This window comes from Pholcus phalangioides, unplaced genomic scaffold (genome assembly GCF_987345545.1).
Source record: "Pholcus phalangioides strain wild (caught in Gottingen) unplaced genomic scaffold, Ppha-v1.0 ptg000020l_1, whole genome shotgun sequence".
NCBI lineage: Eukaryota > Metazoa > Arthropoda > Arachnida > Araneae > Pholcidae > Pholcus > Pholcus phalangioides.
The window spans coordinates 113,946-132,037 of record NW_028301613.1 but is presented as its reverse complement, the minus strand read 5'-3'; the positions used below and the strand labels follow the sequence as shown (position 1 = coordinate 132,037).

At 44.3% G+C, this 18,092-nt stretch overlaps 1 protein-coding gene across 2 annotated transcripts in view; it reads left to right on the top strand.

The window, feature by feature from the left end:
- The window catches only part of LOC149070688 (uncharacterized), a 51,747-nt gene that overhangs the window by 1,234 nt on the left and 32,421 nt on the right, over positions 1–18,092 (top strand). The gene's annotated exons all lie outside the window — the stretch shown is intronic.

Genomic DNA, 18,092 nt, shown 5'->3' with positions numbered 1-18,092 from the left:
TAACAGATTAATAAGATAAATTTGTATTCATTGTATCGGGGTTGAGATTAACACAAATATAGGCTATACGCAGAATAATCAAACAAAAACAAGAGTCTGTTATGTCGGGTTTCGGCTGTATGTGGTAACCGCGAGTGAAAGAAAAAGTAATAGATCCCTTATTGCGGAATGGTCAGAGTTATGTGCATTATATACGTTATACCGGGTGGGGTTTAATCCTATTGGGATCCCGCTATTGCGGAAATTTTTATCTTCAGAGTTGTATGCATTATCGACATCAGGGGGTTCTTAACCTTTTGTGTTCCACGGACCCTTTGTGCGAATAATATCAAGTCTGCAGCATGACTCCCCTACAAGATTGGGGCTCTACCCCGGCGTCCCAGGACTATTCTTACCACTTTTTTTTCACACTATGAAGTCACTATAGAGAGGCCCCTGCCAAAGATCAAAGCCTGGAGGGCCCCCCCCCCCCTCCTGCTACAGGGTTGAGGGGGCGGCATGGTCTGCGGACCTTCCTGTGCGAATAAAATTAAGGTTACGGACCCCTTTACAAAATAGTATTCAACATATAGCAATGAAATTTAATTGCTTCCTCGTCCAAGCTCACAGACCCCCTCCCCAACGGAATCTCTCCAAGGACCTCAAGGTTAAGAACCACTGCAGTGAAACCTCTCAATAACGGACACCCTCGGGGACTGAACATTTTTTTCCGCTCTAACAGGAAGTAAAATAATTGCACTGAAGTCTATTGACGTAATTAAAAAAAATCCGTTTATGGGAGGTGTCCGTTAACCGAGTTCCGCTGTTCCGTATGAAGTGAGTTTATAATTAATTGACTTTTTTTTTTTAAGGTGGGACGATTTAGCGGGCACTCCAGGCTTCACAGGGAGATGTCCGCAATAACGGAACTAATATACTGTATTAATAATCAAAGGAGACCGACTTTGACTTTGGGGGGAGCCTATGGGCACAAAGCGAGGGCGAGCTATGGGAGAAAAAGAATACTTTCTCCCCCCTCGCCCAGCCACTAACGTCAAAAATGTTTGGTTGGCGAACAATGAGACCGTAATAACGCGAAGGGTGCGGCCGCAGAATTCGTATTAGGGGTTGTAAAACGGGATTTTATAATGCCATGACTGTGCATTTAATTTTGACTGCTTGACGAAGAATTTTTTATAATTATAATACACATTGGCGTACGCAAGGGACCCCCCCCCCCCGAGAAAATTCTGCGTACGCCTATGACAGTACATACATCTATTAGCGTGCGCAAAGGTCCCAAGCCGAGATTATAATGTTATTTTACAGGAAAAAGCGTAAACCCCCCCCCCCACCCCAGAAGAAAAAAAATTTGAAAACTCCCGCGTCGAGAAAAGTGCGTACGCCTATGCATCAATTAATAGATATACATATGTGTCAAATACGAGCTATGTGTACGATAGATATGTCAATTATGAACTTTACGCCTCATTATCGAATACGTATACCACTGGGGTCCCACTCTACATCAATTTTCACAGTAAAATTTTAATCATTGGGTGAAATCCGCGCTGCTATGCTAAAAAAATCCGTCAGCCCTAAGGACCGCAAAAATGTTTTTTTTCCGCGGTGGACCGCAAAATTTGCAAGCTCTGCCATGGACACGACCTCCTGGATATGTATAATCTAGGACAGTGGTTCTCAACCTGGGGCCATATGACCTCCCCCCCTCCTCCTGCGGTACTGGGACTTTCTAGGTGTGAGGAAGTGCACTGCTGAAAATCATATGGAAGGGAAGCCACGACAAGAGGTGAAGGGGACCACAGGGATATGTGAAGAAATAAAACTTCCAAGTAATGTTGAGGGGGGAAAAAAAGTGACTATATAGTACATTAAGAATTCAGCAGGGCCGGCCCCCATGGCTTCGGGTCTCAAAGAAGGGGAAAAACTCACAGACCTCTATCTCACGGTAGGTGCGGGCACGTAGTGATATGTCAGGATGGCGATTTATTGTGTAGATTCGCTGGATCGTCCCGTATTTTGCACAGACAAATTTTTCTCATTTAATTCGACTCTTGAGAGGGATGAACGACCCCCCCCCCCCGAATCCGTTCCAGGCCAAGGGTTACAGGCATGGCCCCCACATCCTGGAGTAGGGCCCCTAGGCTGGAATCTTTCGTTGCCCCCCCCCCCGACCAGACTTTCACGGGCCCCTTTAAGATGGATTTATAGCATGAAAAAACAAAAAAAAATAAAGAAAATCGTCCCGGTCTCCAGGGCTGGAGTCTTGCCAGCCCACCCCTTGTGGGGGCCATGGTTACAGGACTCGATCTTATTTATAAAATTTTTGTTCATTATAAGTTTAATTTCGAGGAAATCCAATTCAAGGGTCTTTCCTCCTGCAGGGAAATGGAGAGCCCAGGGTAAGACGAGGGGGCCACGGGAAGAAAATATGGTGCAAAGGGGGGGGCCATGGGCTGAAAAAGGTTGAGAATCACTGATCTAGGACATTGGTTTTCACCGGGCTTCCGCAAGAGCTGTAAAAATTTTCATTTGATGCATGAATAGAAGTACAGTATCTATAATGGGGAAATAAATATTCATGCCTATTTGGGTTCCGTAGAACAGTCTCGTAACCTCCAAAGGGTTCCCGCACAATAGTTTCTCAACCATTAAGGGTTCCGCGGGAACTAGAACGTTAAAAAACCTCCGATATCGGAGGTCGCGCCCTGAACGACCATTTGTGTTCAATTTCGGGAGTGTCCGCTCTGGGCAAATGTCCCTTTCACCATATGCTGGATTTTCTAGAGGGGAAAGATTTTTCCCCCTGCTGGGGGGGGGGGTTAAACTCCCCCTCCCAGTTTACGTCAGTTGTGCCTTTCCACTTGCATTTTTTTTTAATCTTCCATCACGTGGCAATATGGTGAGGTGCCTCCGTATGTTGCGTGTTGTAATTATGATTTTGTGTGCACTTTCTCGCTAAGTACACAGCTTAGAGCGGGGTTGGGGGGGGGGATCTTCAGCCGACTGCGCAAAAATGTTCAATGCAGTCCGCAGCCATTGGCTTAGAGAATGCATTGCCCTGGACTGTGCAGAGTGATGTGTAGGTTCGTCCGATTTTACGGGACAAAGCAATTTTTTCCAATATTTATCCAGTTCTTAATGAGGCGCGATCACGCCTATCTGGATCCGCGCCTGGAAATCTCCTACTTGCCATGCAGGAATCTTTCACAGAATAAAGGAAAGGCTTTGAACCCCCGGGAAAACGTCGCAAATATCAGATTTTTCCCTGTAACGCGCAGGGGGGGGGGGGCCAATTAGACCGAAATCCGTACCCGATGGTTGAGCGATGAAGAGCCTTACAAAAAAAAAGTAGCGAGGGTACGCGATTAATCCGGGTATAATTGAGCGCAGGGTCTAGTTGGCTCCAGTGGGTATCTTGTAGCACTCTTCAAAGCGGAGGACCCCCCCCCCCCCCAAAACCCTCAAAAAACCTCTTTTTTTGTATCTCCGAAACAACCACCATTTGGGGAATGCCATATGACTCTCTTTCAAGCTGGTGTACATGAGTCAATGACAAAGGAGTGGCCGGTATAGACATGACCCACCGTCCTACTCGGTGGCGCGGACGCCTACATTTATCTCTCGCCCCGTTTCCTTGCATTTTCTCATCCTGTTTCCCCCCCCCCCTCTCTCTTATCATCGTCGCACACCGATCTATCTCGCCCCCGTCCCCTCCTCCTTCCATTCCTTCCGTCACGACGTATTGCTCGCGCGTTTGTTATTATTATTATCGTCGTCTCCTAGTCATCATCATAACAACGGCTGATGGAGGGGAAGAAGAACGGGCGTCAACGTTCTCGTCTCTTTCCAAGTCTTTTTCCCCCCTTTGCCGTCAAAAGAGGGGAAAAACCGCGATGTCGTTGTCACTCGGTGGGAATTTCGCGTCTGGAAGGTCAATTTGAAAATGTCCGAGACCGCGATAATAAGAATGACCAATGGCAATAGAGTGGCCTCCCACATCCTGAAGCAGGGCCCCCCCCCCCCCAGGCTGGGATCTTTAACGGGGCCCCCGACCAGACTTTCACGGGCCCATTCATGATGAATTTATAGCGTGAAAAAAACAAAAAAAATGATGAAAATCATTCCGGGCCCCAGGGCTGGAGCCTTGTCAGCCCACACCTTGTGGGTGCTATGGGCAAATAGCCAGCCAAGGGTGGTCGGAGTAGGCGGGTCTCGTGAACAGGGGAGATTTGGTGACAGATCCGCGCACGGGGAATTTGGTGACGCTTCCGCAAAACATGGGCCTTCCCCTTCTTGCCTTTTTCTGTTTTTTTTTTTTTTCTTCCTGCCCTTCGCTCTTTTCTTCTCTGCCATAAATGACCTGAAGTTATAAAGAGGGGACTGTATCCGCACGTAATTGTGCCGCTGTGAACGTCTTTCATGCGTATTCGTGATTTGAAATTATGGTGAAGGGATGAAATTTATGAAATTTTATTGTTACGAAGTTAATTTTTTTATTTTTATTTTGTTTTGTGACGCCCTGAAAAGAAAGTCGTGCGCTTTGTAACTTGAATCAACCTGCAATGTTATCTCAACCATAGGCGTACGCAGAATTTTCTCCGGGGGGGGGGGGGATTCTGAAAATTCTGCAATATAACACTATAATTTTTTTTCTTTTTCAGGGGGGGGGGGTATGTTTTTCCTGCACAATAACACTATAATCTCGGCTTGGGCCCCCCCCCCCCTTTGCGTACGCCATTGATTACTACATTTTTTGGTCAAATTTGCAATATTTCACCAACACCCCCCCGGTGAATCCAGAAATAACGTTTCGATACCTCTGTCTTAAGTTCGAAGGCTCTCGATTGTATTTAGTCGGCTTGGATTAGATCTCGATCGGATTTACTCGAAGAATGACAATCCAAGTGTCCGAATGATGACTCGTGTCTTTTCAGCAAACTTTTCGTAATTTTAAACAAATATACTTTGACTTTCTACAATCACATTTTCGTATCGCTTCACATGTGAGTGCATCATTATGTATGCTAAAATATTCGCTTCATTTTTCTTACCTTAATAGAAAAACCCGAGATCACACTTCCTTCTAAAGCTTACACAGTAGGTGCGCAGTAAAATTCGTTACATTTTTTTTTTCCTAGGCAGTGCATTACATAGAATTAATTCTTCATTGAAGCAATCGATCGTAATGTTAGTTTTATGTGAACATTAATTGTGTGTGTGAAGAAAGTCTTTCAACACTTATTTTAATTTAATTTTTATGTCAAAATGCGTAACGTGAACGCATCGCAAACTAATAAACTGGTTAAATGAAGAGAACAGAAGGTGATAATTTCCTTTTTTGTATCTATTAAATTTACCGACTTCAATTGGGAATTATTGATAATCACCGGTAAAAGTGATAAACATGTTAAAATTCATAGAATTTCACTGAGTCGGATCGGTGATAATGCATAATCACTGATTTACCGCTTTTCCCGTAACATTTACCGGTAAAAAATAATTTGGAGTGAAACATTCCAGAAGCATTCGACATTCTTGTGATAAAAGAAAATTGTTGTGTGTGTGAACTTCAATTAACAACGTAATTTGGATACAGTCCCACCCCCCCCCCCTTTCCCCATACAACTCCTAACTAATTAATCAACTTAAGGAAGGGAATAAAAGAAATTAGGAGTAGAAAGGGAAAAAAGAAATTTATAAAAAAAAGTGCTTGGGTGTGTGCTTAAATGCCACCAAATTCCCCATGTGCGGAAATGTCTATACACCGTGCGCAGGTCGCCAGACCGGTAGTACGGAAGTTTACTACTGACCGTTCGAACAATTAACATTACTGGCTGGGATACTCTGGGATGGGAGGGAAAATGCACAGGATGGGTTGGAAGTTTGGTGGAGGACACGGAGAATCTTTCGGAGATTTTGATTGCCAAACCTTTAAAAAAAAAGCATTTTAAATGAACAGGAACTGATTGAAACAGCATTTGAAGTAATTTTTTTTTTCATTGCAGTGATATCTCCGTAACGGAGATAATTCGTTTGGGAATCGCGTTCGCTAGCCGAAGCGTGATTCCCCTTAGGTTTAATGAACCATAGGCTAAAATGAACCGCTTCAAAATTGGATAAATGAGAATTTGCAGAAAGATGAGATACTGAGGATCTTTTAATTTTACACTATGTAGTACACTATGTACACAACCAAATCTTCCGTCTAACTAAAGCTGGTCGAGCAACACAACCTAGTGGAGTTCGTAGGTAACCCCCCATCCATTTGTGATTTGGTCAGCTCATACAGTGGCGTCAGAGCCGGGGGAGGGGGCGGTGCTGTTGTACTTGAGCACACGGAAATTCGTACAACGTGTGCAAGCACCCCCGGATTTGATTTAGAGAAAAACGAGCATCCACAGGTTTGAACCATTTCCGACGCCCCTGAGCGTTTCACCTGCATCCGATTCATGAAGACGGAAAAGATAAGCTGCCAGAATTTACGAGAACTTTCTTGAAAATACAAGGCAGGGTGGTTCTTATAGCCGGGGTGTCTTTGTAGAGGTTTTATGGGTCCGTGTGAACTTAGAATGAGAAAGCAATTTATTGTTTCTACAAATTATGTGCTGAATATTCTATGAATTGATCCGTGGCCTTCATCTTCATCTTGTTGGAAAAGGAAGCGGTGGGTGTGGGGGGGGGACATTGGCCTGTCACAAATGGTTAAAAACCCCTGATATAAGGGAAGTTTAAATGTCTTGGCCCGGGAGAGAACTGCAAAACATTGTAGTCCACAGGCTCCACGTTAGATGTTTGAATAGGCATCTTCAACCCGCTTGCTCGCGAGCACTAGGGTGCTCCTTGAAGTACTCACAGTGCTCAATGCTCTTGTCTGATTTCGTGCTCGTGAGTAACGGTCAACGTTGTTCAACGTTCCAATTAAACAGTTTGTGCAAATTTACAAATTGCATTCAAGGATTGAAATCATCTCCGATTTCAAGCATTCGTATGCCAAACTTGCGGTAAGGGTGCTCTTCTTTTGGTGATGGGTACAGGCAAAAAAGGTTCAATACCTCTGTGTTAGAGGAAGGTCCGAGCTCAAGGATTTGGCGGCTTTTTAAGCTTTACAATGAATGAAGCATGGCCTTCACAAGGAAGAGGAGGCGGCTCACACACACACACAGAGCTGAGTTATTGTCGAAATAATTTTTTAAAAAAGGAGGAAATTATTACTATAAATATGCAGTGTTAAGTAGGGAAACCGCTTTCAAAGAGGAACAATTGGTATGTAAGTAATTTCATGAAGGCTACGCCCACCGATAATCACCAAAATATCAATAATTCAAATGGTTCTCAAACTTACAGCTCCCTTGCACCCCCAAGCATCGTGTATTCGCGGCTGCACCAGGAAAGTTTGAAAAGAGACGCTCCTAAACGGTGAGACCACACAACAATATGCTCAGCCAACCGCGACGCCTACTTTGAGAACAATTACCGCAACGGCTTCTAGTACTCTACGTTGAATTTCAATCAACAAATGCTTAGGAGTAATTAGTTGGTTTCCGTATGAAAAGTGCCTACGTTTCAAAAAAAGTACGTTTACAAATCCATTTTTTCAACACATAGTAAAAAATATTCTCCCGGTAACTAGAATAACCAACCGCTAGAAGGCCGAGTGCGCGCGCATGCAGCGCATTTCCTGTATCGTGTCAGGTCGCCCCGTTTTGGCCTGGGCATCTAACTTTTATAATTTTTCAACTTTTTGCAATAAAAATGTTCTATAGAATCAGCATCAGTGTAGGGTAGTGTTCCTCAAAGCGAGCTTCGCGGCGAGCTGGAGATATTGATTTGTGTGCTTATTTATGCGTTAGAATGGTGTTTTCTTATAAGTGTGTGTGTGTGTGTGTGGAAAATAACTACTAAACTAGTCTGTGGAGCCGCAGGTGAGCCCTGAATTGGGCAAAGGAGCCGCGGGCGACAAATGTTTGCTGTAGGTTGAGACATTTTTTTATGTAGCATATGTGCAAATCGATTGAGTTTCGAGCTATAAGCTTCGTTAACTGACCAGTCAAAATGAAATACGTCGCCAGATTTTGATAGTTTTACGACCGCTAATGTTCTGCTAACCGTTGGTGCTCCACTCTTCTCACCTGCCGCGCTGCAGTGGCATGGCTACGGTGGTAGGCCAGTTAGGCCAGTTTCATTGTTGTCCCTGCTGGCCGAGTATCTAGTAGCGGCCCTGCGCCTATCAATCACCCATGCTGGGCTCAACGCCCACTGGTGCCTCGACGTTCACTTCGAGAACCACCGGCGCAAGGGATTTTCAAGAAAAATACCCGCTAAGAAATGAGAAAACGACGATAGGTTCGAAGTTGTTATCAATTTATCTTTACTTGCTTTCGGAAATAATAGTAAAAAAAAAAGGAACCCCCCCCCCCCGAAGAACTCTGTGCGTTCAAAAGTAGTACCAAAATAAAATAATAATGATAAAGAAAAAACTACCGCAAAATATGTTCTCCCCTTCAACCAAACATCTCGAAATCCTACACGAAAAAAAAAAAAAAAGGAAAGAAAAATTAAAAAAACGGGGGAAAAAAAGTAGGGATAGAGGAACAAAAAAATATAGAAAAAATCCCCTTCGGGGAAAACTACAATAGCAACTGCTTAAGCCAACACACATTCCCCGCTCTTCTATCTACTTACTTTACCCCCCACCCTGCCTAGCACATCTCTCTCTCTTGGCAGTCTCTCCTCTCTCTCGCTCTCTCTTCCTCCTTCCCGCCGCTTTCTTTTCTTTCCCGCAACACACGCGCCGAACAAGCCCTCGCGAGCCGCCGCCACCAACCATTTATACACATATATATATATATATATACACACATACATACAACGCGGGAAGAGACCGCCGCTGCTGCTGTAGTAAAGGGATATGGATGGACGAGAGAGAGAGAGAGGGGGGGCGGAAAGAGAAGTTAGAGGGCGGCCTGTCGTCTCTCTCTCTCATACCCTTCTCTCTCCCTCCGTAACTATCCGCGCTGTACCCCTTGACCCCCCTTCTTCCTCCGTCTCGCCTCCCGATCCCGGTGAGAACTCTCTCTCCCTCTTTCTCTCGCTCTTGTCTCCCCGCTCGTTCCTGCACTTGCCTCACGCCAAACGGACCGTTCCTCCTCCGTCGATCTCTCCTGTCACTCTCTCTTGCTCCCCCGCTCCTTCTCTATGGCTTGTGTGTGTGTGTGTGTGTCTTCCACTTCACGCGGCTTTTTTTTTTTCTCTTTCTCCTCCCGCTTTTTTTCTTTCCCCCCTTCCGGCTGTTCGGAGTTCGTGGAGCGAGAGGAGAAAGGGAGAGGGAAAGAGCGCGGGGGAGCGAGAGAGAGCTTGATGGCCGCTTGGGGGTCCGTTTCTTTTTTCTGGTTTTTTTCCCCCCTCTTTTTTTTTGTTTTTGACGCGGAACTGAGTTTCGATTTACCAGCGGATCGTTGGGGTCATCTCCTGCTACTATTTTTTCTCCCCCACGTATTTTATTCTTTATGTGAAACATTCAGCCTGTGCTTTTCTTTCTTTCTTTTTTTTTTTTTTACCCTGCTCCTTGATTCCGATTCCCCGTTTTATTTGAAGCTTCAGGTCATTTTCCGTTGTGCTTGCTAGAGATGGGACGAGTATTCAGCTGCTATTCGGTGTTCGGCCTATTCGGCTCTTTTGCCGAATAATGCTGAGGTATTCGGCTGAATATCTGTGAGTGCATCGAGCTAATTTAAAAAAAAAAATTATATTTAGAATTTTTCCAATAAATTGAAAATTTACTGATCATATTTTATTGTGTGGTATACGTCCTCTCCGTCAAAAAAGGCTACATGCCAGAGTGAATTTATAGGATGAGGAAAACATGGAACTGAAAATAGAATTCCTACTGCGATGAGGTGAAAGTGAGCATGAATTATGCACAAGTTCATTAACCGAAGGATGTACCTCGACAAGATACGTATTGAGCTACTGAAAGAGGCAAAGTGGGCAAAGAATATCTAGAGAGGGAAAATATAAGAAAATGAGTGCCTTGATTTCACACAACTATGGTCCAAAATAACACCATTTTCTACATTAATCATCATAACTTCTGTATTCAAGCTATTCAAAAAAAAAAAAAAGTGTTTTTTTTCTGATATTGCCTGTAGAAAGATCAAGCATTAAATGTTATCATCTCAAGCATGTTAAACACTTCTTTTATTCCTTATTTAGTTCAAATACTATATGGATTTTTTAAAAAATTAACTTTTGGACCATAATTGTGTTGCGAAATCCATAAATCGCTTGCGAACCATAGTTGAGAGAATGTACTACAACTATATCATATATCCATCTTTATCCTCTTTGCTAGAAGATGAAGGGGGTTTTTTTTTTTTCTAATTTCGAGACCCGGGGGTCGAAAAGAGGGAGTTCCTAAAGAAATCATGCCGAGCCAAAACCCATCATGAAATTTGGTCAGAAGTTTCGTTTCATGACGTAAAGACTAACTTAGAAGGGGTTTTTCGAAATTCACCCCGTAAAGGGTTGAATAAGGGAGTTCAAGAGGGAGGATCGTATGGAGAAATCACGCCGAGCCGAAACCGCTGAAACTGTGAATATGAAATTTGGTCCATATTTTTGTATTGTAATTCACTGAGAAGAGTTTTTTCAAAATTCAACTCCCCTAAGGGGAGGGGAGGGGGGGGGGTTCAAAGGCTGTATGGAGCAATCATTACTGAGCCGAGTGTATGCTTACCCTATCAATACGTAGAAGACCTGCCGATCCCTAAAAATGCTTTCAGAAGTCGTATTTAATCCTTGAAATGCGTAGCCAAGAACCCCCCCCCCCCCCACCACAGAAAATGTAAAATGTATTGCAGATGTGTCTCTCCTTGAAATGTGTCTCCTTGAAGACTTGGAATGCGTTGGAGACCAGCGGCCTCCTAGAAATGAGTGAGTCTCTGAGGACTTTTGTACTCTTTATAATGCGTAGGTGGTCTGCCGACCCTTAGAAAACTTATGTAATGTAACTCTATATATAAACTGAAAAGCCAAAAAAACTGGTACAGGCATGCGTATGCAAATAAAGAGATATGGAGCCAATCAGAGTACGGCGCTGCGGTCGGCAACGCCTATATAACACAACAAGTGTCTGGCATAGTTGTTAGATCGGTTACTGCTGCTACAATGGCAGGTTATTGATATTCAAGTGAGTTTGAACGTGGTGTTATAGTCGGCGCTCGAGAGATGGGAACGACATAGCATCCCCGAGGTAGCGATGAAATTTGGATTTTCACGAACGACCATTTCACGAGTGTACCGTGAATATCGGGAATCCGGTAAAAAAATTAAATCTACGACATCGCTGAGGCCGGGAAAAGATCATTCAAGAACGGGACCAACGACGAGAATCATTAAACGTGACAGACGTGCAACCCTTCCGCCAATTGCTGCAGATTTCAATGCTGGGCCATCAACAAGTGTCAGCGTGCGAACCATTCAACGAAACATCATCGATATGGGCTTTCGGAGCCGAAGTCCCACTCGTGTACCCTTGATGACTGCGCGACACAAAGCTTTACGCCTCGCCTGGGACCGACAACACCGACATTGGACTGTTGAGGACTGGAAACACGTTGCCTGGTCTGACGAGTCTCGGTTCCAATTGCTTCGAGCTGATGGACGTGTGTACGGGTATGGAGACAACCTCATGAATCCATGGACCCTACATGTCAACAGGGGACTGTTCAAGCTGGTGGAGGCTCTGTGATGGTATGGGGCGTGTGCAGTTGGCGTGATATGGAACCCCTGATACGTCTGGATACGACTCTGACAGGTGACAGGTACGTAAGCATCCTGTCTGATCACCTGCACCCATTCATGTCCATTGTGCATTCCGATGGACTTGGACAATTTCAGCAGGACAATGCGACACCCCACACGTCCAGAATTGCTACAAAGTGGCTCCAGGAACACTCTTCTGACTTTAGACACTTTCGCTGGTCACCTAAATCCTCAGACATGAACATTATTGAACATATCTGGGATGCCTTGCAACGTGCTGTTTAGAAGAGATCTCCACCCCCCTCTTACTCCTACGGATTAATGGACAGCCCTGCAGGATTCATGGTGTCAATTACCTCCAGCACTACTTCAGACATTAGTCGAGTCCATGCCACGTCGTGTTGCGGCACTTCTGCGTGCTCGCGGGGGCCCTACACAATATTAGGCAGGTGAACCAGTTTTTTTGGCTCTTCAGTGTATATAAGCTGCGCGGCTTATTGGTGAAAATGTTTCTGCACACGCAAACTATCAAGATATCACGCTCACAAAAATTAGGTCCACGCAGGTAAAAAACAAAAATTATTGGGAATGTTGGACGTGTGTACTCCTTGGAATGTGTGTAGGAGACCTGCCTTGTCACACTCGCGATCCCATGCCAAACTATAGCCTGGTACATGAATACTGTAGACGCATCTTTATGCTGATCCTTGAGTTGTGACTGATCCTTGATCCAAAGTTACCGTGTGTACGGTTTCTGCCTGATGTTCGACTTTGGGTCTTCGACATTTTCCAAGTCTCGATCGCCGTTAGTGTCCATCACATCAGAAGGGAAGCACTAATATGGCAACTCCGGCATATTCTAAAACACGAATTAGCATTAATGTTAGGATGATGGTTGTCCGTCAATGACTCGCGAGTATGAAAGCGTGCATGGGCGAAGGAATCTGAAGCTCTGGGTACTAGAGCCCCACCTCTATCCCCCAGAATTGATAAATATACATAAGACTTCGAGTCTCGTACACACAGAATGACTAGCAAGGTTGTAATCCTAATATATTTTTTTTGTGTCAACTATATCGAACTCGTGTGCTCCGGTGCTCGCTAAGGGCAGGTTGGAGATGCTTTGGACAGACTCGCTTGTGACTCAGAAACTTTTGAAGACAGTTGTCCTCTGTGTATAAAGCAAAGATTCTAGAATGTTTTTGTAACGCTAGTAAAACCAGTGACGGATGCTGTCGTGACAGTTTACGTTATATCTTAGTAAGTAATTCTATACCTGCGCTCTCATGGCAGTGAGGGTTGTCGATGAGTCGAGTGAATTGTGCTTTCGGTAGGCACACACGCACGAAGTACTCGCGAATGAACAGCGGAGAGTGACATCGTTTCTCTGTATACACACGCACACGTCCAAATATCTTCCAATCAAAAGATATCGTTCCTCTATTAACACAACCGCTGGAAGCCGCGATGCTCATTCTGAGAAACATTGGAATAAATGTTCGAGTATGATTGCACGGTCCACTTGTTAGTTGTGTTATTGGTTGGGAAAGTCAGACTCCGAGAAATGTCGGTGTGTCTGGTTACGATCTCAAGAGATTTCTCCTCGGGGCCGCAACTTGGTCAGCCGGGGCAAGCATGCATTTTGGCGCCCCCTCGTAATGATGGAGAGGTTAGAGGGTGAAATTTGCGCCCCCTCTAGTCTGGCGAAGATTAGACCCCTCCCCCCCCCCCAGTTGCGGCCCCTGTTTCTCCTATTTGGAGTGAACAGTCGCACCCGTCTTAACGAATATCGTTATAGCGAAAATTTCGTTTCAACGAGCACTTTTCTAATTGCCCAGATAAGTTTACATAGGAACTGCAAAAACCTGGAATTCATTTATAACGAAATTTTGTTATAACTGATTTCTTCGGTCTCTTGGAGTTCGTTATAACGGGATCCGACTGTACCAACCACATATTCCGCTGTGACGAAAGAATTCCTCGTAATCCAACGCGTAATCCATATATGGTCAATCCTTATCCCTCGACCTGAAGCCTAATCTTGTAAAAATGAACTAAGCTGCACACATTTCCAGATCACTTAAGTGACTCACGTCACATTAGATCAATCAAGCCACCCGCACTTTCTTCGAGATCAATTGAGTGTCTTGTGGCACATTCCTAGATTACTCAAGTTTCCCCCGGCCATATTTACAGATCACTGCAGCACAGTTTCAGAGCACTTACGCGACCTATGGCACATTTAAAGATCACTTATGTAACCTGTGGCACAGTTTCGGATTACTTAAGTGGCTGCCCCCCCCCCCCCAGCACATTTCCAGATCACTTAAAGTCACCTACGGCACGTTTCAGATGACCGGTGTGACTGGTGTCAGGGTGCGACGATTGAAAAACACCGACTTAAGTAACCAGCGCCACAGTTCCAGGTTACTTGAGTGATACTCGATATAACGATAAATCACTTTGCAACGATATATTTTCTCGGTCCGCAGGGTATCAATATATCGAGATTTCACTGTACAATATCAAGAGAGTGGCGTATTTACAGGGGGCTTAGCGGGCCCAGGGCTGCAAATTTGAGAGATTAGTGGCCAAGAAAGTAGAATGGGAGAAGGAGGGCAAAATTTTTGTAAATCTCGATAAATCCGCCACTGGGTTAGTGAGTGACCAAAAGAGTAGCCTAGATAGAGTGTTTGCAAGCACGTGAGTGAGCAAAGGAGTGATATACAGGGCAATGGACCAGGACGTAGAGAATGAAGGCATGCGAATGACCAAAGAATGACCTAGAGCGTGTGCAAGTGACCAAAAGAGTGACTTGGAGAGTGTGAGCATGGGAGGGATCAAAAAATCGACTGGGAGAGTTTGGGAGCATGGGAGTGATACAGAGGTGTACTTGCAGGAATGGGAGGGGGGGGGGTGTCAAGCGGGTGTAGCACAGGGTGGCGAATTCGGGGAAAGAGTAGTCAAGGAAATTAGACTAGAATGACGGAAGGGCGGTAACATTCGTGTAGCCCACAGGCGGCGAAACCATAAATGCTCCTCTGTATCAATATATCATTGTGCCATTGTAAATATGGATTCTTCTACCTTATTATTCTGAATACCTCCCTCAGTATGAGTGAGTGGCCCGCGGGCTTCGTAGGAATTTTCAATTTGGCCCACGAAAGGTTCAAGACATAACCAGAAGCAGTAACTCATCTCGTTGTCCAAACTGTATCTCAATTTTTACTCGGTCCCTCGTATATAAAGAGGAGTATGGCAAAAAGGGGGGGGCGCAGAAGCCCGCTTTCATGTACGTATGCATCCCTCCGCCACCGCCACGTCATACTCACCTAGCGGAAGAATAAAGAGAGGAGGAGGGGTAGCGAAAAAAAAAAAGAGCTTCGGCGTCCGCTCTCTCTTTTGCTTCGAATATTTTCTTTTCTTTTTTTTTCGTTATGTGTTCGCAAGTGCCGACGGCGAAAAACTGTGGACGAGCGACATCAATAACCAAAGGGAAAAAAAAAATCCCTTTTTTTTCCCTTTCTCTCGAAAAAATTTCCCCCTTCTTCCCTCGTTTCTCTCCCACACCTCCGTCCCGTTTCTCTTCTATATAACTACTCGTGCTTATCGTCTCGTCAGAAGCACAGCCGCTGATGACGATCTCTCTCTCTTTTCGCTCGAACTCAGCGAGTACGCGAGGCTGGGGTTTTTTTTTTCCAGCTTTTTTTTTTGTAGTATTTTTAATGAATTTTTTTTTTTCATATATATTTTCTTTCTGGTGCCCGCGCCATTATTATTCGCACTTTTAACCCTCTCTCCTATCCCCCTCCTCCTGTCGGGGTGGCTTGGAAAATGTTACGGGCGGTCGCCCCCGTCGGGAGCTGCTGCTGCTGCTTGCTGCCGCCGCCTCCTGTGTTAGCACCCGCTTCCATTTATACCCCTTCTCGCGATGTGTATAAGGCAATTTTTTTTTTTTTTTCGGTACTCTGATTCTTCGCTAATTGCTCGCTAGACTTGATGGCCGCCCCTCCCCCATCCCCGACATCCCTCCCGCCCGACTGGTTGATGGGTGGCGGTGGTGCGTTGTTCGAATCACGGGTGGCGGCTCGCCTATTTTGTGCACGTTTTTTTTTTTTTTTAATATATATGTTATTTTTCTGTAGGAATCGTGGAAGATCACAGGAAGTGGGCAGGTTGTTAGTCGCCGCCGCCGCCTAGACCCAGGCATTTATTACTATTATTATTATCAGAAGGGGGGGGGGGAGTAGTGGAAAGGGTTGCTTGTTTGAATACGAAAGGGCCGTTGCCTCGAATCCTTTTTCGACGACAGGTTGAGTTCGTATCGGAAAGGTCATTATTATTTATTATTATTATTGGTGAGAGTGGACCAGAATCCGTAATGTGCTTTTGATGTTGGCGAGGACCGGTTGGAATTAGTATGAGGACTTGGTTGTTTGTTTGGAGTGATGTTGAGACGAGAAGTTCCCCCACTTAGATTTTTTTTTTTCTGGATTCGAAGGGTAAAGCCGGTATTATACACAATAAAAGTTCTTTGACTAAGATCTTTTATAAAACACGTTGTTTGAGACAAAGATATGTGATAGTGCAATGCAGTCGGTCAACTATTAATTATCCACACTGTCGGTCTATTGATCAGAAATCGAAGGTCCTCAGATTTACATACAATTAATTCATCAATTGAGAGTATTGAAATCTGTATCAGAGGAGCTGTATTATCAAAAGAAGAGCACCCTTGCCGCAAGTTTGACATATGTGTGCATAAAATTAGGATGATTTCAATCCGTGAATGCAATTTTTGAACAAAGTGCTTAATTGGAACGTTGATCAAGAGTGCTCGCGAGAACGAAAATCGGACACGAGCATTGAGCACACTGGGTGCTTCAAGGAGCACCGGGTTGAAGGTGCTTGGCGTAGGGGAGGAATGTCAAGCCCAAATATGTTTAATAAATAGCCATGGTTGTTTTTGCAGTGCATTTATAGTGCAAAAAATAAAATCCAAACAACATGGGCTCCCAGAGCCCTGTCTGCCCCTACCCCGCCTTGTGTGAGCCACTACGTCAATTCGAGACTTCTCGGGACAATCATCGGACCGCTATATACACACACAACGCAGTCCCATGCCTGAGCAAGACATATTATGTGAAGCCTGTGGGGAAACAAATTTCCAAGTTTCCTCTGCTTTTCTAGCACAGGCTGCGTTCATCAGAAATAAAATCACTCACGTCTAATACCATCCAGTAAACCAAAGTTAATGCTAGCAAACACCAATCTCTCAGATCAATTGGTTGTGTCTAAATGGGGGCTGGAAAGGGAGGGGGAGACTTTCTGATGATAATTAATATACTGGGAGTTGGAAAATTTTAAAAGGAGCAATTTGAAGCAATTTGAATTTTTCGATTCTTTTGAAGTTCTCAGTGCCCGAAATATCTATATAATATAAAATTATAAATACATATATATATAAGTATTACAGATATGTGTAAAACTTAAATTCATGAATAAACCTAAAACTATGTTAAAAAATGCGCGCGCACACATTTATGGCCCCATACAATTTCAAAAAAGGCATTTTTACCAAAAAAGTTAGAAAATAGGCAAAAAAAGACTTTTTTTTATGGCATTGTGCCTGAAATTCCGGGCTCAATAAAGCTTCTTCAATAAATCAGACATCGAAAACGAAATGATATTTAATTACAATAATCACAATACCTGAAATTTTTACTCTTCATTAGGAAAGTTAGTGCCCTCTATTGGCTCAACAGGGAACAAAAATGAAATAATTAACTGTACGTTGTACGTATTGAAGACAGCTTGAATATGTACTTGGAGGCCAGTACCCCCCCCCCCCCCCTTTGCGTCCGCCATTGAGAGGTTGATGTGTATTAACAGTTGACGTGTGAGGCGTGATATTCGATTAAGCGGAGGAAAAATCGTTGAAATTGTCATATTAAGCGGGGAACTTTAACATAGTCTCCGTAGGAGAAATTTTGGTGCCGGAGGATTTTGTATCCGATTAAGGGCGGTATTCACCGACATGGTTTAAGCTATAGTCACAATTTTTTGATAAGAGATCGACACGGATTGGTTAAATTCAGGGTTTTAACCAATCTATGTTGATCTCTTATCGAAAAATTGTAATTACAGGTTTAAACCATGTCGGTGAATACGGCCCTAAGCTGGGCGTTGTACACTCAGAACACACATTGATCATTACACTCTGGGCCGTAACTAGGATTTTTGCCGGCCGGGACTTTAAAATTCGATGATTTTGTAATATGGTGTTCTTTGTTCCCACCTAAAACTTCCGCCTGGGGCAGTCCCCC